The sequence below is a fragment of the Oxyura jamaicensis genome, chromosome 5, assembly GCF_011077185.1.
Source record: "Oxyura jamaicensis isolate SHBP4307 breed ruddy duck chromosome 5, BPBGC_Ojam_1.0, whole genome shotgun sequence".
Lineage (NCBI taxonomy): Eukaryota > Metazoa > Chordata > Aves > Anseriformes > Anatidae > Oxyura > Oxyura jamaicensis.
In genome coordinates, this window is record NC_048897.1 from 1,191,260 (window position 1) to 1,215,057 (window position 23,798).

General features: G+C 39.9%; 1 protein-coding gene across 4 annotated transcripts in view; it reads right to left on the reverse strand.

Moving 5' to 3' along the window:
- NELL1 (neural EGFL like 1) overlaps positions 1–23,798 on the reverse strand; it is a 291,463-nt gene that overhangs the window by 161,449 nt on the left and 106,216 nt on the right. The window lies entirely within an intron of this gene.

Sequence of the window (23,798 nt, forward strand, 5' to 3'; positions counted from 1 at the left end):
AATCTGATAAACCTCCCATAAACCTGCTATTACTTAAAACACAAGGAAAATGTATCATCCCATGGATGACAGGTAGAGAGGATGTTCTCTTTGACTTAAGGACAAGTCTCAGATCATGAGGCACACTAGAATTCCCACGCACCAAATCTCAAGCTGATAAAAGAAATAGCTGTAATCTGTACTATTTAAGTATTCAGTGTATACACACACGCTCAAATATATGACAATTAAAACAATGCTGAATTCCCACAAGTAGGTGCAGAAGAAGCTATGCTGCCTGTGCATGCCATGCTCATCTCAAATACAGGTGTTCTTTCTAACTTTAAAACCTTGAAGTCTCTATCCTGATATCCTAAGTACAGACATATAATTAAAGGGACACTAAATACTGTAATTTGCTCAGGAATCAGCAACAAAAGATAAGCACTAACACAAAGCTGACACAAAATTCAAAAGCACCCACCTTAATTCAGTCACAGGGAGTTTTTAAGAACTGGCTAGTAAATACAAAGAGCATTATAACACATATGCTAAAATCCATATTTGGTGGTGTGTCAGCAAATTAACTTGCTGCAGCGTCACATATTAAAGCATATGATTAGCCTTGTTGTTGATATAATAATAATAAAATATTTAAATAATAATTCAAATACGACTGACAGATGAGCAGCTTGTTTCCAAGGTGACCAAAGTGATTTATATTCCTTATTGGATTTCCCTTAGATGTAGCCAACTTATTACTACCTTGAAATTCTTCCTCTGCTCACAGCATCTCACTGGTTCATATTTTGCAGTGTTGCAATTTAACAATCTTTAACCTGCCATTTTATCTAGAGTCCATGCAAGGAAATAGTGACAAGTGATGTCTTCCATCCTACACAAAAGGCCCAAACATCTTGAATGCACAAAGGAACTGGTTTGACAACAGATATTGATGTACAATAGGAAAAAATGCATACTATGGCTTTAAACAATTGTATTCCAGCAGGGTTCTGTCAGAAACTGATAGACTTCCGAATTAGCCATAAACCACACAAGACATTTCTGAACTCAAAAACACTTTTGGACAGATACAGTTGTATTCATTTCTGAAGAGATAATTGCAAGCAGTTACGTCTGTACCAGTAAAACGGAAGAACAAGCAGGCAAAGAAATCAAGCCTTCCATGAAAAGTCTATGCAACTGCAGACCGAAGCCATGATGTCCTCCACAAAGAGACAGGCTCTCCAGCTTGCCATCTTCCACCTAGTCAGACCAGATTATTCATCAAGTATTGGTGGTGTCAGAGTGGCACGAATACCTGCTACAGTGCAGTATAAAGAAAAAGGAAAGTCCTGGTATCCCCAGGCTGGTTTTTGATGTCTTAGTTATACTATTAAGGAGAAAATCACTTCATTGTATTAGTAGAGAGAAAAACTACACAATTTCAGGATTAGTTTGTTCCTTGCTACCAGACTGTATGCCTCAAACAAATGCACAGTACTCACAACAACACTTCCACGATAAAGAACAGAGCTGCTATGTTGACTGCCATTGCTGCCTAGATTAGTGTCTGCATCGCAGAGACACAGGATCATAAACCACGTAAGCATATTCCAGCCTTGCCAGATGTAACAAAGACTTCTGGAATTCCCATGAGATGTACTCTGGATAAAAATTTGATGGGGCACATACACTGCAAGACATGTGGTAACAGGCTGAGTCTAGACTCTGTAGGCTCCACCAGCAGAAGTTGATCGTGATGTTCTGCTCAGACTGAAAGCTTCAACTGAAGGCCTGCGCTGGGGAACTCTCCCATTAATGAAGGCAGGGGGCACAACAGGCCCCACTTCAGATCACCTACTTTCCCTGTAGTGAGGGAGTTCACAACTGAACAGAGATCCTAAGTCCTCCACAAAATCCAAGTTAACTACAAGAACAAACCCATTGAACACAGTGGCCTATGTGGCAAACCAGCTTGGGAACAGCTCCCTGGGAACAGCTCCAGGGAGCACTTCTCACAGAATCACAGAATTTCTAGGTTGGAAGAGACCTCAAGATCATCGAGTCCAACCTCTAACCTAACACTAACAGTCCCCACTAAACCATATCCCTAAGCTCTACATCTAAACGTCTTTTGAAGACTTCCAGGGATGGTGACTCCACCACCTCCCTGGGCAGCCTGTTCCAATGCCTCACAACCCTTTCAGTAAAGAAGCTCTTCCTAACATCTAACCTAAAACTCCCCTGGCGCAACTTTAGCCCATTCCCCCTCGTCCTGTCACCAGGCACGTGGGAGAACAGGCCAACCCCCACCTCTCTACAGCCTCCTTTAAGGTATCTGTAGAGAGCGATAAGGTCGCCCCTGAGCCTCCTCTTCTCCAGGCTGAATAAGCCCAGCTCCTTCAGCCGCTCCTCGTAGGACTTGTTCTCCAGGCCCCTCACCAGCTTCGTCGCCCTTCTTTGGACCCGCTCAAGCACCTCGATGTCCTTCTTGTAGCGAGGGGCCCAAAACTGAACACAGTACTCGAGGTGCGGCCTCACCAGAGCCGAGTACAGGGGGACGATCACCTCCCTAGCCCTGCTGGTCACACTATTTCTGATACAAGCCAGGATGCCGTTGGCCTTCTTGGCCACCTGAGCACACTGCTGGCTCATATTCAGCCGACTGTCCACTATCACTCCCAGGTCCTTCTCTGCCTGGCAGCTCTCCAACCACTCATCTCCCAGCCTGTAGCTCTGCTTGGGGTTATTACGCCCCAGGTGCAGGACCCGGCACTTGGCCTTGTTAAACTTCATGCAGTTGACCTCAGCCCATCGGTGCAGCCTATCCAGATCCTCCTGCAGAGCCCTCCTACCCTCGAGCAGATCGACACACGCACCTAACTTGGTGTCATCTGCAAATTTACTGAGGGTGCACTCAATGCCCTCGTCCAGATCATTGATGAAGATGTTAAAGAGGACCGGCCCCAGCACCGACCCCAGACCAGACCCAGCACCGTTCTCTGGGAACAGATATTTAAAATGAACCAAACACTGTAGAGCACCATGCCAACAGCACCAGAGGGGGAACACAGCTCCTCCTTTCTCATTTCTGACTACATTAACCATACCTTTGTTTTTCCAACATCAAAGACAACTGTCATTACAACGGCAGGAGGCTGCAGACCATCAGCTTCCTTTAAAAACAAACCACCTAGAATGACTGAAGTCAACATGCTGTCTCACACAATTCAGGAAGAAATTAGGGTAATCCCTTCCAAATTCAAGAGAGAAAAAAGCAACCTACACATGACCACATATTTGCAGCAGAACTCAGTTTGTAAGTCTTCCCTGATTTCTGACAACAGCTTAGCCTATCAACATGGCTAGTACGAGCAGTTGCATAAACAGTCTACCATCACTTCTGTGTCTCAAACATAGTGCTTTTAGAGCTACAGTACCTGTGATCTCTCAGACTAAGTGACAACTTCTGAAAGCATGTCAGCAAATGGTTTCCACACTGAAACTATTTCACATGCAATGAATAGACCACTGGTAAAGTATATTTGCCTCTGCTCAGATGTTATTTTCCCCTAAGCCTCTGAATTAAAAAAAAAAAAAAAACAAAAAAAAAAACACTCATTTTACAGAAAAAAAGGGAGGTCAAGATCAAAAGATTCAGCATTGTTCAGTCTTTCACACTCACTCACTGCCTGCCATTATTTCTTTTTCTCAGTGGGCAAAGGCAGATGGGGAGGAATTTTTCCACATCTGGCAACTTCTCAAATTTTTGAGCTGATACTTCTGTGTGTGTGTGTGTTTAATAAGCAGATTTACTCACAGATCTTAATCAGGCTACTTTTTTTTTTTTTTTTGAAACATCAATACTCACACATTAAAGTGACACTTACTGCCAGACAGTAGCAAAATCTAGCTTTATTCCTCCAACTACTTCTCTATAGCTTTTTTTTTTTCCAAGATTCACAGTCTACTGTAGTGTGTTATCATAGCTGTAGCAAGTAAGTGTGAAACGTTCATTATTCTCCATCTATTTCTCCTTACTAGCTAGTTATGTGAAAAGGGCCTATAAAAATTGCCTGTAGCAACTCAATGCAGACACAAAGAAAAAGTGTAATGTTGATTCCCTATCAATCTAATAACCCTAACTTGTACCATGACGAACAGAGAGACTGCCAGTCATTTCCAAAATACTAAATATTTTAGAGAGTTTTCCAAAGACCACGGACACGACCTCCAGCTTCTCCCTGAGGAATAGATGCAGACAAACTTGGTACAAGAAGAAACAAAATATAAATTCAGACTGTCTGTACATGGAATGCAGTATAGACAGCTTTTCAAGTATACACAGCTCACAAAACCTGAATTAATCTCTCACAGAGCAAAATGAGCAAAAAACTCCAGTGCTAGCAATTATTTATTAGATTTTGGAGAGGTATTAGCAGGGCTGGATGACTTTTTACCTTTTCTTCCGTTCTTTTTTTTTTTTTTTTTTAAAGTGAATGGGTCACATGTCAAAAATATAGTTCCAGCTCACCAGAAATCATTCATGAAATAAGAACAAAGTAAGGAAGCAGAGCTCATAATATAAATAAAATAGTTTTTGAAGGGTGTGATATTTCTGAAATAACTTCTTTCAGCCCTGTAAGGGAACAAGTCTCACCACACAGAAGAGAATGTAGACAGGCTTGAACAAGGGTCTCTCCCACCAGGACATCGTCCCTACCACATTTTGGAGGCAGTAGCAGAAGGTCATCCTGTTTGAGGTGATAAGGTTACTCTCTCGTGGACTTACAGTTTGTTGGTTTATGACATTACCTGAGCAATTATAATTTGTCATCTCTTTTCTATTCATTTCTTAACACCTTCCTATTTTATAAACTGAATTACTTGCTACTGATTCTGTAGCGTAACTTGAAGAATAATAGTTTCAGATCAATCTTCTGATACACATTTCATAGGTGTCTATCTAAGGAGTCACAGCTGTTTTTTATACAAGTTAACAAAAGTACCTTAAATAGACTCACATACACAATTACTGTTCTTAGAAGAACTGGGAGTTTGGCCTTCTCATGACACCGAATTATGAGCCTTGAAACATACACGTTACTCAGGTCACCCTATAGTTATTACTCCTCTCGCATGACTTTTTTTTGATCTGACAGACTTTCACAGCATCTGTCAATCCAATACCTCCATCCTGTGTACTGCATTTCTTTCTTCATTAGTCTTTTATGAATTTTGAACTGTCTCTGTCTTCTCTTCAAGCTGAACCTGTCTGCAAAGGTAATTTTAACCTTATATTCTCCTCTTTCTAGTCCAGTCTACACATGAAAATTGCTTAAAATTGTAAGACATTCTATAAATCTAACATCTAAAACCTGATTAAATTCCCTTGATTAGGGCAAATCCAGGAGACCTGAGTAATTTGTGAGCAGATTGTTCTCCTGGAGACTTGCATACTGATTTTTTGTATGTTTTAAGATCTAGAGTTTGTCACTAACCTAGTCTTCAAAATATGGCTTATGAGGAAAAATTATGGCAGATTTCCAAATAAAAAGTTTTTACATGTAAGTCTATGAAGTTGGCAGATTCCACAGTCTGAGGCAGGGAAGTTTGGATCAGAATTTATATAGAAAGCTTTCCAGAATCTGTGTAGAATAAATCTTGAATAAAACAATAAAGACGGCCAGTATGCAATGCCTGCCTCATCTGAAAAAGAGCTGTTCTGGAAATGAGCTCTCTTAGCTGGACAATTAATTCCCAAGGATAATAATAGTCAGTGGGTTTCCTTTCTTCTGGAACATCTCTATTACAGCATTTAACATCTAATTTTCAAACTGATTCAGTGGGGTTTGACATTTTTCAATAGGAAACAAAAAGAATGATGCAGCATAGCCACAGAGTTGTCGCACAGACTATCCATGGCCCTCCACAGAAATGACAGCATTGTAGCAATAAGCGAAATACTTTGATTGTGGATACAATACTTATGTTGAAGACCCTTGTTATATTTTTTTTCTGCTTCAAACAGCACTTTAAATAAGCCTATAAGCCATTTGTTCTAACTTATCTCATTTTCAACGATAGGTTTTAGTACTAAAAGATATGCCCATTATTCAGATCATGTTGTAAAACTACAAGTGGTTCAGATAAGAAGTTCTTATGCATGTCCAGATTTTGTAAATTCATTATCTCATTGCTAACAAACATTTCAATGTGAATTAAGATGCAGCAGAATTCGATTAACTATATAAATCTGAAATTAAAATGAATTCTAAACGAGATATAATACCGTATTAAAAGATGCAACTTGTGATATTTATCAATCATCGAAGTACAAAATGGAAAACTGTCCTAATCCATGTGAAGCTGTGAGTAACCCTATCATCATGTCCTACTTGGTGGAAATAAATCAAACTACAAGAACCGACTAAACATATTTTTTTTTTAGGTTATTTTTGCTATTGTTGTTGTTTGCAATTATTTGTATTATTGTTGTTTGCAATTTTTTACTTTATTTTATCCATGAGGTGAAGTCTTGAGGCCTGTTCTTTACCTCTGATCGCAGGTCTAATACAAGGTATCCCTATCCCCGCCCATGGCAAGGGGTTGAAACTAGATAACCTTTAAGATCCCTTCCAACCCCAACTATTCTATGACTCTATATGAGTCTAAATGAGTCTACAAAACAAAAAAGGTTTGGTATTTAACAGGATCAACTGAACGCCTAAGAAACTGGTTGGACTGCACTGATCTCAAGAATTTGAACTAGGACAACATAAACTTTCCCAGGGAACACAAGCACCTCTCTCCCCGGGGCACATAGGCATATCCCTGCTGCACTCAAGGTTCTCCCCTGGTCACTCAGGCATCTCGCTGGAAGTCCTATAATGTCTTGGTGGAACATGCAAGCACCTCCCTGGGTACGCTATCTTTGTGGACCTGCCAAACATTCTCCCCAAGGAATCCAATACCTTCCTGGAGCACCCAACTGTCTTGCTCAGGGGAAGCAAGCACCTCCCTTGACACCAAAACATATCCCTGGAGCACCCATGCCTCTTCCCGGAGCACCCAAGGATCTCCCTGGGACACCCAAGCATCTTCCCAGGACATCCAAAACCCTTCTTATCACCTCTGGGGCTGAAGGTCTGCAACACTGTTTGTGCAGCACACACTTGGTTCCCATTCTGCTGTGGGGCTGCTCAAAACCAGTCCCTGGTCAAGCAGCTGCTGAGCTCCAGCCCCTGCTCAGGCTGCAGCTGGACTCTGGCCCTGCTCAGCCTCGGACACTGCTTCAGCCCCTGCTCTGCTCACCTCCCTGTCCTCCCGTGCTCTGCCTTCTGCTGCCTGCTGCTAGGAGCTTCAATCCTGACTGGGGCCTACCTGCACCCCTGGCCCTTTATTCCAGCTGGGCTGCCATGTCACAGCCCCACTGTGACACCCGGGTGACACAGCCAGCACTCTCCCCCTGCCCACTGTGACACCTGGGTGACACAGCCACTGCTGCCCACTGGGGCACACAAGCTGTGTGCTGGAGCACCAAAGAATCTCCCCAGGCCATGAAAACACCTCCCTGGAACACCCAAGCACCTTCCTGCAGCACCCAGGAATCTCCCTGTGGAAACCAAACACATACTTGGAGAGCCCAACAATCATTCTGGGTCCCCATGTTTTCTCCTTGAGCAAACCAAGGGGCACCAAAGTATCACCTGGGGGCACCCAAGCATCTCCATGGGGCACCCAGGACCATCCGAGGAAGACCCAAGTGTCTCCACACAGCAGCCCTTCACCTCCCTGGAGAAAGCATGCCTCTTCCTGGGGCACAGATGTGTCGTCTTGGAGTTTCAAAACATCTCCCCACGGTGTTCAAACATGTCTCTGGAGCACCCACACAGCTTCCTGCATCCCCAAGCATCTCAGCAGGGCACTCAAGCACCTCCCTGGATCGCACAGGCATCTCACCCAGGTAGCCAGGCATTTCCCAGGGATCTCAGGCATCTCCCAGAGCATTCCACCATCTCCACAGGGCACTCAAGCACTTCCCTGGTGAAGCTAAGCACTTCTGTGGAGCACCCAGGCACCACCCCAGGGCGCCCAAGCCCCTCTTTGGAATTCCCAAGCATATCCGCAGGGCAATAAAAAACCTTCTTGGATGACACAAGCATTTCCTCACAGCAAACAAGCATCTCCCTGGAGTACCCAAGAACCTCTGTGCAGTGCCCTTCCATCTCCCCAGGATCCCAGCCATTCCCCTTGTGCTCGTAAGCAATTCTTTGGCACCCAAGTATCAAGGCAAGGAAAACTATATATATACATATATATATATATATATACACACACACACACATATATATATATGTATCTTCCCAGGGCACCCAAGCACATAACCCTTGAATACATAGCCACAAAATTGAGCACAGGAAGTTCTGCACCAACATGCGAAAGAACTTCTTCACGGTGAGGGTGACAGAGCACTGGAACAGGCTGCCCAGGGAGGTTGTGGAGTCTCCTTCTCTGGAGATATTCAAGGCCCGTCTGGACACCTAGCTGGGCAGCCTGCTCTGAGGAATGTGCTTTGGCAGGGGGGTTGGACCCGATGATCTCTCAAGGTCCCTTCCAACCCCTGCAATTCTGTGATTCTGTAATTCTGTGAAAAGAGTGCAACTATCTGGAATAAAAGTGAGAAAAACACACACAAGGATCACAAAAGCACTTTGAAGATTTCCGGAGTAAGCAGAAAACATACAAGGATAGGAAAGCAAGACTGACAAACAAGATAGACCATGCGTCCTAAATTAGCCACAGGGTGAAAGCAGTACCTGAGCTGGATCTTTCAAAGGAAAATAGAATGAATGGTGAAAGGCTCTTTTTCACCTAAGCAGAACAGAACGAGGAAAATAAACAGAACCACTAGTTACCGAAGGTTAAATCCAATTAAAAGTTAGCTCTGTGTAGACCCAAACCTGCAAGAAAGCCCTATTTTCTCATAACAAAGAGCACTTCCAGCATACTGAAAGAACTAGAATATGAAGATGCAAATTCAATAGCTAGTTTTTAAGAAAATCCATAAGCTTCGGAGTTTTCCTATTATACTACTTAGTCTCACAAACCTTTACTTGAAATTTGTTTTGTGCCTCACAGATCATCATTGCTAAAGCAACTACAACACTGGAGAATACCAAACATAGGACCTACATTCCAAGAAGGGGGAAGAGATCTGGGTAAACATATATTCATTTTGACACTGAATATGGCAGATTTTGGAAGAGACAGCAATCAAGGGCATCCAGTTGTACTGGGTCTGGCTGGGATGTGAACTTTCCCTGCAGCAGCCCATACAGTGCTGCGCTCTGCACTTGTAGCTAGAACAGCAGCGGTATCACACCGGTGTTGTGTCTGCTGCTGAGCAGTGCTGGCACAGCATCAGGACTCTCTCTGACCCTCCTAGCAAGTGGGAAAAAAAAAGTTAGAAAAGAACATCACCAGGGCAGCTGACCTAAAACAACCAAAGGGATATTCCATACCATATGATGTCACACTCAGCAATGAAAGGTGGAAAAAGGAAGAAGAGGGGAGGGGTGGGCTCTCATTGCAAGAACGTCTGTCCTCCTCCCAAACACCGGCTACATGCGTTGAGGCCCTGCTTCAAGGACGTGGTCAAGCATCGCTCATTTGTGGGAAGTAGAGAGTAATTTCTTTCCTCTGCACTTCCACACAGCCTTTACTTGTTTTGTTTTGTTATTCTCTTTCCCCCTCCCTCTTCCCCTTTCCCTTTTTTCCCTTTAGTTGAATTGTTTAATTAATAATAATATTTCCTTAATAATATTTTTTTCTCTTTAATTAAATTATCCTTATCTCAACCAGTGAGTTGTTCCTTCCTTTACTTCTTCCCCTCCTCATCTGAGGAGGGGGAGTGAGGGAGCGGTTGTGGTGTTCAGCTGCCTAGCACGGTAAAACCACCACACCAGTACGTCTTACAATGCAATAGACTTAAACTGAACATCTGATAGTGTCCCATAAGAAATTATAACTTAAAATGCAGGTGATGTGGAATAATATAAGAATACATCATAATACAGATAGAAAATTGTCTATGTGGTGCACTATAGTCTATACCGACAAAGCCGGTCTCAAGATGGAGAAAACTTAGTATCTCCCAGGAATCACTCTTGGAATTGATCCTGCCAAATATATTCATGAGCAACCTTGGTTCAAGGGCTAGATTATGAAATGTAAAGATGACAAAGTTGTCAGCACAGAAGAGAACAAGATCATCCAACAGGAAGAATGAGATGACCTTGTGACCTACAAAAATGAATGATACACAATTTAGAAGCAAAGAAGTGCAACATCACAGCAGGACAAACTAATAAACAAGGATTTCTGCTTTAAAACGGACTTTTGTAAATTGTAAAAAAATGGAGAAGAAGAAAGCTGGTCGATAGAATGATCTTGAGGTACCCAGGTGTTGCAGCTGCAAAAAGGTCTAATGAAATTCTTGGATATTTAAGACATCTTCAAGCTACTCAGAAGGAGTTATCAGATATCATACAAACTACCATTTGTTTTCAATTCATTATTAATAATAATAACACTAAATGTGTCCAGAAAGGGCTTCAAGGGTGACTACAAAATGGGAAACTAACTTTCATGAAAAGAATCAGTGAAACCCTGGCCCTGTTAGCTTATTTAAAGAAAGACTCAGAATATATATAATTATTTTTCATTATTATTATATCCAAGGATAAGTCCTAGGGAAAACAGGAAGAAGAGAAGTACTGACAGAATAAGAGTAATTCTGGCACATGGTCAAATGGCCATAGCTTCTGTATGAACTAACAGACTAGAAACTGGAAGGTAATATCTAATCAATGAGCAAAGCTTTGGAAAAGATATACAAGCCAAATGCTGGGAAGATGAAGGTCAGCATCCTAGTCCCTATACTATTACCATTTTATTCAATGACTCAGATTAAAAACAGATGAACAATTTTCAAAGCGTGCTCTAGTAAGCAAATCCCACTTCTTAATAGATTGCTTTTTTCTTGTCTATTTTTTTCTTCACCACAGAGAATCTTTTATTCTTGCCTCAGAATGGCTCAGGTAACAGGAAAGATTGTTCATCCCAGTTTAGCTGTTGATGTAGCACTTCGGACTCATTCATGAGATGCAGGAGCTGTGATCAGTTTTTGTTTGTTGTTTTTTTTTTTTTTTTTCTCTCATGGCTAACTCTAAATGCAGGCAGAATGCAGAAGTATTAAATAGTCATTTGGGAACCTGGTCTACTCTATCAGGGCAGGGAAGACCTTGGACAGGAACCAACAGTACCTGACATCCTTGTCAGAGACCACATCCAGAGTCAGGATCTCACTTTTACTCTCAGACCCACCAAGAGTCTATCTACCGATTAATGTCAAATCAAAAATTGAGCACCTGCAGACTGTGGTCTGAAACTCCAAATGGGAGTAAGGCAAGAGAGAGCATCAACTAAGCAAACAAACAATGGTGCACTTATGTATAACAACAGTAACCATCTCAACAGCAGCTATAGTGTTACCAAGCCCAAGACGGGAATCCCTCACCTTTCTAAGATTTGTAATGAATCAACATTCCCATATGCAACAGCTTGAATTGTGATCCAACAAAATCCTTTCATATGGAGACATATATCTCCTCTGCAGCAAATAGAAGATTTCTCTTAGTAACCTGTTCACACATCAAGTGTCACCTCTTTGGCTAATGGTTTAGATCAAAAGAAAGAACACACCTCATAATGTACATAACCAACTGTGTAATGCTGCTCTGCAGGGAAATATCCCTCCTGTAACACTGCAGTGATTATCTTATGCCCTGAAGCATGAGAGCTGATGATCTTTATCTTACCTTTCGTAACTATAAATGCTACTACTGGTCATAAAATTATTCAAGCATTTCAAAAATTCAACCACAATATTTGATTTGATGACCTCCTGCACTGGGGACTAGCAGAAGTTCACCAGGCATTCAATGTCTGGTGAGTCATTTGTTTTAAATTACACTTTTATTTTCATATTGTGGAACAGGATTAGAATAACCTTCCAACTAAGTTTCACTACAGCCCTCATCAAAAACTGTGAGCAGCTAAATCAAACCTCGCTGAAGGGCTTTACTGTGACTTCAACTTATGCTATATGGCATAATAAATCCACTCTTGCAGGAGATGCCAACACCTTCCCACCTAAAGGAGGTGGACTAGAAATGCTAAGAATGAAGTATCCCACCTCCGTAGCTCTCCACACATAAGCCAGCCCTGCCTCTGCACGCTTCTGCAGGTTTGTCACCACTTCCCCATTGCTTGCAAAGCCCTGCAACATGGGAACAGGGTCTCTGAGAGAGAGGTTCCTGAGCCACAACACCCTCTGTGATAATCCTTAACTATTTGGTCTAAGTAGCTCCTCTTGTTCAGGCAAGTGTCAAAAGGGACTGTTTACTCTTAAGTCCTTTCCTTTTAACTCCATTACCTTGGATGCTTAGGTGTGAAGAATACAAATATCCTCACTTTCGAAAGAAATTCCCACATCTTTTTCTTTGCTTATTAAGATACAATAGTTATTCTCTAGTCTGAAAAAAAAAAAAAAAAAAGCTTTTTTAATATTAATTTTTTTCAGGCATCTCAGAAGAGTAAAAGAAAAAAGCAGGCTCAGTTAGTAAACAAGAAGTAGCACACTTCTTTCTACCCAAACTGTTGTCTCCACAGCCAGCTATACACAGGTGTGCACACGGGCTGTTTTACATCCCAGAACTTAACAAGGGAAACAGGACCGATTGGAAAAAGGAAAAAATAATAATAATAAGCAGGTATTCTCAGCAAGAAAGTCACATGTCTGAAAATTCATTTCCTAATAAGATTATATAAGTGAAGCCAGCTTGGCTCAATCACACTTGTATATCAGTTATTAAAGCAGATTCTAAAAATGAGACAGACTGGGAGAAAGAGGATAGGTGGTTTCTATATAAATCAAATAAAATAATGTGAAAGCTTACTCAGAAACTTACTTATCTAAAAGTACCTTTCAGAAAAAAAGGTTATTTTATCCCCAAAATCAAACTGCTTAGTGTAGAATATTCTATAAAATGAACATCTGTCAAAGCGATCAAAAAGACACCATTTCTTTGCCAGTGGTAATGTATTTAAGAGGTTGCTTGATAGCAAACTGCCATGGCAACCACAATAGCACCTGGGGTACAGCGTTCTCCTGAGCAACAAAATACCTTCCCTTGAGAAATTAAATACTTTTGCAAAGGTGCAACAGAAAAGTAATTTTTAGACAAGGAAAGTAACTTCACTACAGCCCCTGAACTCCAGAACTGGGTTCCCATCTATTATTCTGCTTCTTTACCCAGTAATATCTATATTAAGCCCAGCTATGATTACACAGCACTGCAAAATGTATGCTTTAAACATAAACCAATCATTCTCCACTTAGGACAATCCAATGCTTTTTGGAAAGAAGTCAGTAATACTAGATGCAGGTTCAATTTCAAAAACAGAATAAAAATGGGCCACAACAAAATGGCCAAACCCAGTTACTAGCCAAGATACTGAGGCTAACAGACCTTAAAAGACGGCCATAAGGTGGCATGTATCTTACTTCCTAGCTGTGAAGGTAACTTAAATTGAAAAATGAAAGCTGATATCAATATTTCTTTGTGCAGTTTTGAAACATTATACCCAGAAAGAGCCTAACCCAACCTAGTTATCAAGGGACAGAGGAAGGGCATGAAAAAGGAAAATCTCAGCTATAAATCCATGTGCATGTAAGAAAGAATACGTTTATGCATTGAAAAAAAAATACCGTAAATAGAGAGGGTTTTTCTCCTGTTGGATTGACCAACAGTGCACATGCTTTAGCTCAGCTCTTTTCTACAGAAGACTGCACGTAGCGATTAAGTCAGCTTTTGAGAAGAAGCAATTCAAAATTCATGTTATTCTGAAAACTAGGTTTATATAATGCATGACTCCTGAGTACGTTCTATCTCAACCCTCATTTTTGGAGAAATTATATTATACACCACCACCAAGTTGTAACACCACTCAAAGCAAGCTTCCTTTTCTTCGCTGTTCTGGCTTTCCTTTTTTTCTCCATTTTCAAGGCTAAGGAAGAAAGAAATTACATAGATCATCTCAAGCAACAAAAGGGAAAATACTGAAAATAAATAATACTGCTGACAATAGCAGACACCAATTATTTTCTTTTTCTGATATGAGAGAAGCTTCCAGTGCTTTTAACTTGCAATTTATGAATGTCACTGACTTCTTTGTTTCTAGCAGATTCACTTATTGTCATGCTAACATTTTATTAGGTTTCTTCTATTTTCCCCCTACCAACACCTTTTACCTTAATTTTAAAATGTTGCTTGGAATCACCAAACAGGCTGGTGTCATTAATAACAAAGACACATTGCAATGTGAGATATTAAACATTATTAGTCATGCCCACCTTCCACTTCATTTAAGAGAGTGTTCTTGTGTGCTTTGAGAAGATGAAACAATAATCTGCTCTAACCAGGCATTCAGGAATAGCATTCACTTCTAACAGGTATTCTTGTTTTGTTGTTTTTGTTTTTCCTTTCAACTTACTTTAAAACCACAGTTTGATGCATCATTAGAGCCTTACTATTAACAGGTACCATACGGAAAAGATACTGAATATATACAACTTAAATGTTGGCAGATTCTCTTATCACTGTGTCAAAAACCTAAAATTAAATATTTTCTTTCAACCACATTTCAGTATGCATCTCTTGAATCAAGAATTCACTGCTTTGAATTTTTCATTTTATTTTAAATGGGAAAAGTTTAAGCCATACAAGATGGAGAGTACTGAATTGGAGCAAACCCCACGCTACTTAAATGAAGCGCTTTGTAGGCATTCACAACCAAATCTTTTGTTCACGTGTAGCCCAACTCCAGAATATTTGTTACCTGAACTTCTGTTTAACTTGTAACTGTGTGATCTGCCTCACCCAACATTAAAAGCACAAGGCATCTACAAAAAATAGCAGTTGCTTATATAGAAGACAAGATCGTTTTTTTTTTTCCTTTTAACAACACAGCACAGGGAGGTTCCAAATACAAACCAACTGCTGTACAGACTTCCTTCGAGCCTAACAACCACAACCAGCAGTCCAGGTCAGGCTTCAAAATCCAGAAGGATCTTCAGCAGTCTTCACCAATATGTGTGATTAATACATTTTAATCCTCAAAGATACTCTGCTTTAAATTTCCAACTGTTTCCAGGTTTAAGCTTGATTAAGCTACAAAAAGGGACGATACTGGTGACAAACCCAATGCATTTCAACAATGACTGAATGAACACAAGGGGAGTAAGTTAAGATACAACTTTTACATAGTATCAAGATGACTCCAGCTTTCTCTGCACCCCTACAAAGTGAGGTTTTATAGTACAAGTTACTGCAGCTAGTAGGAGTTGCAAACTATTTCGAGTCCCACACACAAAAGAGTTTTCTAATGCCTGATGTTCAGAAAGTCATGATCCCACCAAGCTCTAAGTTTTCAAGACAGTATCTTCATTCAGCAGAAATACCTCCAAAGCGCGTAACAATCATTAAGAGCAAAGCTACAGACTGGCAAAGCACTTCACCACGTATTCAACTTGAAGTACCTGAGTGGTTCCAGGTAACTCAGAGGGACTATTCACAAGATTAAAAGCTAAAACCAAACCCGACTCAGCTACCTGAACAGAGACATAGGAGTCAGACTCTGAAACAATGATTTAGTTGCATCAACTGAGCAGCCACCTTCATAACTCCTTAAGGATGCAGTGATCGCAAAAAGCTTTTATACAGCAATGGACACAGTCAATAAAATATATATAGATCGAAGTGAGAATGAACATTATGCGGAAGTCCTAGCACAGAAGTTACTTTAACCATGACAGGATACAGGACGCTTTAACCCCTTGCATCTTTCATTTGCCACTGATGACCCAATAGTTATTTTAAAATACTAACAGATAGCTAAGACTCCAAGGTTAGTTTGTGATATACATTTTGTTCTAAAACAATTTCTCAATTGTTTGTGAAACCTGAATTTTACTAAAACAATAGTATTATTAAACACTGTTTACACAGAGTTAGTCTTGATGCTCGTATTTAGTGCTTTCACCTAGATAATGAAATAAAAAGCATACAGACAAAATTTACCAGTGATGCTAACCTGGCAGGACTTACAGGAACAGTGGCGAGGGACACAAGAATTCCAAGCTACCTTGACAAACTGGAGAACCAATTTCTTAAACCAGAATGCAATTCAAAAAGGGAAAGGTTATATGTGTACATGTAAATAATAAACTACACTGATACTGGATAGCAGAAAAAAAAAAAAAAAAAAAAAGAGCCATTTTGCAAAAAAAAAAATTCTCTCAAGGGTTTTGAGAGTCAGCGTATATCAAATGGTCCGGTGAGTCAGTATCATACTGTTGCAAGATTAGGCAATCATGAAAGATGCACAAACTGTAATACATCTTTTTGCTCCCCTCAGCATTGCAACACATCGCTTAGAGCATCTCCTCCAGATTCAGACACTACATGTCAGATTTGGACTCTCTGGAACAAATCCAGGGAATATCTAGACAAAAAGCTAATATAACCTTCACTGAAAGATCTGGGGGTGTTATGCTCTGAAAACAAGGGCCCATGGTAACAATATTTAAGAGCATAAAAGGCTGCTGCAAACAAGTATGAAATAGTCCATTTTAAGTATCTATGGTGATTAGGATTGATGCTGCAGCACACATTAGTTATTAGAAGAAGTTATCTAATGGTAAGAGCACAAAATCAGTCGAACACATTTCCAAGGGGAAACCATACAACAGGGGACAACCATACAACCAACTCTTGAAAGCTTGTATGAATCATCAACATTTAACCCAAACACCCTAACAGGAAAGCAAACAAGGGAAATATCAGCATGAACCCAAAAACTCAGTATATTTTTATAAGATATAAATATATATATATATATATATATACACACACACAGGCAAACCGTCCCTTTTCCCCCTTCCGCACAAAGCTGTTTCTTTAAATTCCCCTTAAAGATGGTCAGCAAATAGCTGTCTGAGGTATGAATGGAAAGAAATTATGAGGAACTTAATACAGTTCCTCAGGAGCCAACTTCAACAGCAAGACAACTTTGATGTGTGGGTGGAACATCTACTGGCATTTTCATAAATCTCAGGTCTCATTATGGAGGTGAGGCTGCAGAAGTAGTGCGGTAGGTGCTAATTTGTGAGAACAGGTACAAAATCTTGGATACCAGGGTTGATTCTGCTTAGACAGTGTTGTAATGGATAAAACGTAGTACCAACAAGAACTCTGTGCTGCAAAAGTGTCCCCAGTATTCTATTTCAAATGATCTGCAAAAAACTGGAAGGACTTCTGAAAGACCTTGGATCTCTGTAGGTGGTTAAAAAAATAGCACTTTTGAAATCCAACTCATGAAACTTGGCATTAAGAAAAGAGTATTCTGTTCTCCAATGGAATAAAAGAACTCAAACAACCAAACTTATAAATACTCTGAGCCAAACAATTTCAATTTTAACTTCTGCAAATTTTTTAAAGTTACAATATAGAGTTACTCAGCCTTTAATGAAGACAGTAAATGAAGCATGAGCCATAAGACAGCTGAATATTACAGAAGTCTGATGAAATTCAAATTCCAACATAACACCAGATTCCTATTGCTTCTATTTCAAAATGAAGTTCCTACTTTCTCTTGTTTACTGCTTCTAAAGCCACCAATCAGAAAACTCATTTACCTGCATTTGTCGTCTCAATGGAGGTGAATGAAACATCACCCTTCCAGACAAGAAATACCAGCACACACAGATGCATATTTCCAGTTTTCTTTCACTGAAGATTTTTGGCTTTGTTTGCTAGCTTGGTTTTTGGCTTTGTTTTTGTTATTTGCTTGTGTGTTTTTTTCCCCCTGGATGGGGCTTCACCTTTTTGAATAATTAAATTCAATGATTAAGGACAGCAGTTAAATATTGCACATGGCAATTCTCTGAATTGCTTATTCTTGATGCACTTATTTCTTATCATCATCTTCTTTAAATAATCTCAGTAACGAATTTCAAGAATATTATTCATATGTCTAAATCATTCACCACTCAAATATTCTGCAGAGGTCTCCCACATCTCTGTAAAATTAATCCACGTTGCAAAAAATTCTCCGCATATGCTATAACATTTAGAATTTAAGAATCTATATTGTGCACCTAACTTAAGATCTTTAACTAGGACAGCCCTCAATTTACCTTCAACTCTAATTCCAGGAAAACTGACTGCATCAGCTCTTAATAGGAGCGCATACATAAATCACGCTTACTGATTTTATTTATGGAGATATATAAATGAAATCTATGTGCTGCAATGAATGACCTTTTCAGTAGACAACAAGCCTCAGAAAAGGCTTGGTTCACTTCAGCTTATTTTTGTCATCTTTAAGGATGGAAAAATTTATACACTTTCCTAAATTAGTACCCTAATTTTGATCTTTATGCTGAGCTGGCCAAGAGCAATGCTAAACTGACACTTTAGATAATTACTGCAAGTGTTTACTCCTTGGGGTATTAATAAATAAAACTTGTATCATATGCACACACACACACAGTCTTTCCAAATATTCATATTGTTCATTCAAATTACATAGTGTTGAACGTAACAAATGCTTGGATCTAAACTGCTATTTTAGAGGTCACTAAGTATTACTAGCTTCCTAAAATGTGCAGGTGTCTAGTTTCTACACTAAAATCTGTAACCCTGAGACACACCCAGGATCCATGTATAAGCAATGTTTAACAGCATGGGATTCACATCAGTGATCCAGCTGAGTGGGAAGCTACCCACATTAGTTGACAAAAAAACATAATGACAAGAGTTTGGATGAAATTCTACCTCTCCTCAAGGCTTAGAGGACTCACTCCATTCAGACTTACGTCCACTTCACATTTTCCTGAGAACTTAAGCACAACAGGCCAAAGCATGTAGGCTCCTAATTCCCACTTGCGCACTTAAAACACCCATTCAAGTCATGAAAATTCAAGGATTTAAATAGAAGATGAAGATCTGAAATATCTTTAGGGTTTGATCCTGCCTTGCTCCCTGCCTCTCTCTCCCCCTTCAAAAGGTGACAACTCCCCCACACAACCACACCTCTCAATAGAGGAGAAAGCAGCAGTTTCTTGATTATGCTACAGCCCAGCCTTTAATGTGTTCAGACAAGCTTAGTGTCCAGGTCACTCGTACACTTCAGGGGATTCAAACTGCCATTTCCCCAGCCACCATTCCAACAGAGTAAACTCATCACCAGGTCAAGTTAGAGCTGTTTTATGTTTGTTCATAAAAAGATTCATCAGGAGAGAAGAAAATTTGCCTTGCAAGGCTAACAGCCAGGGCATTTACCAAGACAAGGGAAAAGCACTGACAGCTGGTCTCTAGCATGAGAATTGTACATTTTATTTATGCTGTGCTCATTTTCATGCTTTAACTGGTACACTGTTTGTACAGAAGAAACTCAATTGTTTTCTCCTCTTGATAAAACATGCTCTGGATACTATAAGTTTGATCCTAAGGGGGCTGTGTCCTTTCTCATTAATTTTCACCCTCTTGAGAAACAAATACAGAGCGATTGCTTAGCTGGGTAGCCTGGAAAAACTTTCATAGAAGTTATTTTAAAAGATCTGGACCCACACATTCAAAACACCACAACAACATACTGGAGTAAGAGGAAAACACAGAGAATGACTTACAAAACAGAGAATGACTTCATTTCAGTTGTCAAATCAGGGAACTGTGAACAGATAAGCTCTGAGTTTAATAATAGTTTCTTATTAGATATTGAATTCCTGAAAAAAACTCATTTGTTGACCCTAAGAACAGTACGTAATGTGATTGGTGCTGGTTTGTTGTTGTTTTTATTTTAATCAACAAGGTAACATTCAATGACACAGGCTGTCAGCTAACAAAAAGGTGCACATAGCTGTCATTTGAAGTATCAAAGTAAATCTCAGATAACTTGGTTCAAGTCCATCTCACTCACTCAAACAGCTTTTCTATTCATGCCAAATAGTTCACGCAGTCTTGGCTTATTTTTCCATTGGAAGAAAAAATGCCTGCTTTTTTTTCATCTGCCTTGCAAAAATGGAAAACTTCCCAAAAAAATGTTGGTTATGATCACTTCCCTGTCCCTATAGCAATCAGCAAGGAGCTATATCATTCTTCCTTTGAGAAATTGACTCCAGGTACCCTGGGAGACACGTTCTTGGGATGCAGCATGTGGGGAACTGTGGCAACACAACAATGCCATGCCCCGGCAATCAGCTGCCTTTTTGTTGGACCACACTGAGCTCTGGTTTACTGAAAGCAAAGTTTAAGGAGCCCATGGGGAAACTGGGAAGCCTTTTCAGTAACTTCAAAAAATAAGACATGAGAAAAATAATGTCAGTGCACAGACAGTGGAAAAAAGAACGATAAACGGCTTGGGAAAATATGTGTATTCTGCTTAAACCACTCAGAAATAGCTTAACTCTCATTCCACGCCCACCAATAGGCAGGAGAGCAAGCACAGCTAAAAGCAGAATGCTTAACAATTTACTTCTAGTCCTAGGGCTAGTGCCTAATGGGTAAAACCACTGGTCTAAGGTGTAAATTTATGTTCATCATGGCATACAAAGTTCTCATAAACCTTGGCTAAAAATGAAAAAGAAAAAATGCAAAATGATGGGAAGTCTACACAAGTAACCTGTCCAAATGAATAAAAGTTAATCACAAATTGAGACTCTAGGGATTGCATAAAGTTGGACGAGACACAGGGAAAAAGAATGACTGGCACCTTCTGCAAAGAATGATGCCATTTGCAGTTAAGTGAGAAGTTAGTAAACAATGCAACAAAAACAGTCCAAGTGTACTCAGTACCTCCTTGACACACAGTTTGGCTACAGCACAGTTTTGATAGTAGTCTTTTGGTATGCTTTCCATGAAAAAATAATTATTTCTATCTGTCAGGCTTCATAAGCTCTACTACACTAAAATGAGTTTTTGTTTGTTTCTCTGTTTTAATTATTGCAACATAAGTATAACAGACAAAACAGCCTAAAGGTACAAATGTATCTAACATTTAAAATATACTCGTGTATAAATATGCATGAGTACGCTTGCAGTGATGGATGATGCTTCTTTTCATAAATAAGCAACTCCTATAATCAAAGCTTAGAACTATTTTAAGCACCTTTTCTGGTGCCTTCACATTTAGTTTGTAAACATCCTTCAAAATTGTTCCTCCTCACTACAAAGTGACTGAGGTAACAACTCATGAAACTTGGCGTAAGATAGTTGTACTCCTTAGATGGAAGCAAGCAACACACCAACTGTTAAGTACATAACGATTCAATCATACACTAACAATTATTCTCATGCTTACCTCTCTCTGTTCACATATCATTCGATCCAACCATAATGGTTAAATATTAAAAGAGTTAGCCTCTAAGGACAGAAGAACATGAGAACAAAACACTGCATTTAAGCCAAAATGTATCTGAACTCTTTAGGAAATGTTCAGTTCATTACTTCACAGCTGCAATCCAAGTATAATCACCACCTCACTATATACCAAGAACTCTGCTCTGTGATTGTGTCCAGCACTACAGTGCCAGACGCTCACAGGAGAACGCTCATAAAACTTTTAAGTTGTACATCATCTGTACATCGACTATCATGTCCACACACTATTACCACAAGCCATCTCATGAGCAATAAAGACACCAGCGTACAGACTGCTGAGCTCAACACCAGAGCCCAGAAAGGCTATGGAAATCAAGAAGCTGTGCACTACAGCGAAGTCCTCCCATGTCTAACCAATGCAACTTCTCATAGCAGCAAATCAGCAGAAATGAAACAGGAAACATCTTTCAACTCTAGCTTCTTCCTCAGAGGCCAGCATGGAAGCAACACATGGACAGGATATACCACATCGCACTTATCAGACCTACTCTCAGCATTTTTCTCTGTTGAATCATGTGACTCTATACAAGTCGATATGTGAGTCCAAGCTCACATCATTTAGATTCAATAACAGATTTAATCATACCTTCTCTATTCTTTCCTTGACTGATGAACCATTTTTTATCATGTTTGTCTTCACTTTTAAGGGCTACCATGGACTTTCCCAATTTTATCTATAATAATTCGTCACCAAGGGCTTGGCTTGCAACTAGAATCAGATCATGACAATCACCTTGGACGATTCATTGCTAAAAACAACCAAAAATCCCACAAGCACAGTCACTCATTCTCTCACATTCTACTTGAGATTAGCTCGGAGTTAACAGTATCAATACAAACACATAATTCTGTTTAAATCCTCCTTGGAATAATCCTTCTCCATGGTGCCTAAAAACCCCAACCAATACTGCAGCTCTCCCTGGGGTGGAAGGGAGCTGCTACTCCCTTCAAACAACTGCCAACCCTACGGAGCAGGGTGGAAAGGAAACCCTTGCTGAGATCTCGTTTTAAACTGGGCATCAGGGGGGAGCAGTTCCAGGATTTCAGCTTCAAATCACATTCCCACATTTTCTTTTCCCTCCCACCTAGAATACTGTCTCTCGTCTTACAGTTGGATTATAAAGCCTACTGGAAAAGATCTCATTTTCATTATACATCTGAGTAACACCTACCACAGTGATAGCGTGAATGCAAAAACAGAAGTCCTAGACACAGTAAAAATAAAAGCAGCTATATGATTACATAGCTCTTCTATCTTTAGGTCTTCCCATGCCGTACAATATACGCACACTTACTGATATATATCTCATCACAAGTAAGAGAAGACCCCAAGACTAAAATGGCACCCTAGAGCTAACCTCTATCTACAGTGGCTTTTCTTGAGGGAGGCTGACTATAAAACAAGCAAAACCAAAACACTGGAAATTTTGTGGCATACCACGAGCACATCAATCAGGTTAAATTAATAATATGTAAACTTCTACATGTGTACGGGTGTTTTCCTATCTATACACTTAAAACATTCATATTATTCCTGCAACTCTGCTAAGCATGACACAGCAGTTTAGCCTCGCTGTTGTTTCAACTAGAACAGAAAGATATTTATTTCTCCAAGAAGTGAAGCATTTTTTCTTCATAGCACCAAGCAATAATCTAATATATTAAAAATATCCCCGAGGGTATAAATGCAGCCCTAATCAAGAACATCAAGAGGAGCATCTACTGCTGCCGCAGTTAAAACATCCCTAAGTGCTTAACAGATGATAGGGTCCTTCTGTTTACAGGGCAGAACACCAGCTGCCATTATATGTATATATATTTCAAGGAAAACAACACCAACTAACTTAACGTTAGTTGTTGGATGTTTGTTTCTGTATCGCAACAAAACGATTTCAGTATCGTAACTTGAACTTTGTTATTTTCCAAGAATTTGAAGTCAAAGAAATCGAACCAATCAAGCAGGTTATAGATTCAAAACCATTTTTTCAACTAATTCAATTTCAAAAGGCAAGAGACAGCTCATGCCCCCCTGTGCCCCTAGTCCAGAAGGAGTGTATCATTCCAATGTCTCAGACCTTCAGTCCCAGACTGGACGCCATCTCAATCTGCTTCAGGTCTTTCTTTAGAAGGACAGGGAGCTACTCACTATACAAACCTATACAAATTAATAAAATACAACTCCTTATTGCAAATGGATTGGTTTTCCCTCAAGATTTCTGCTTTTCTTGCAGCATCCAATTTGGACGCTTC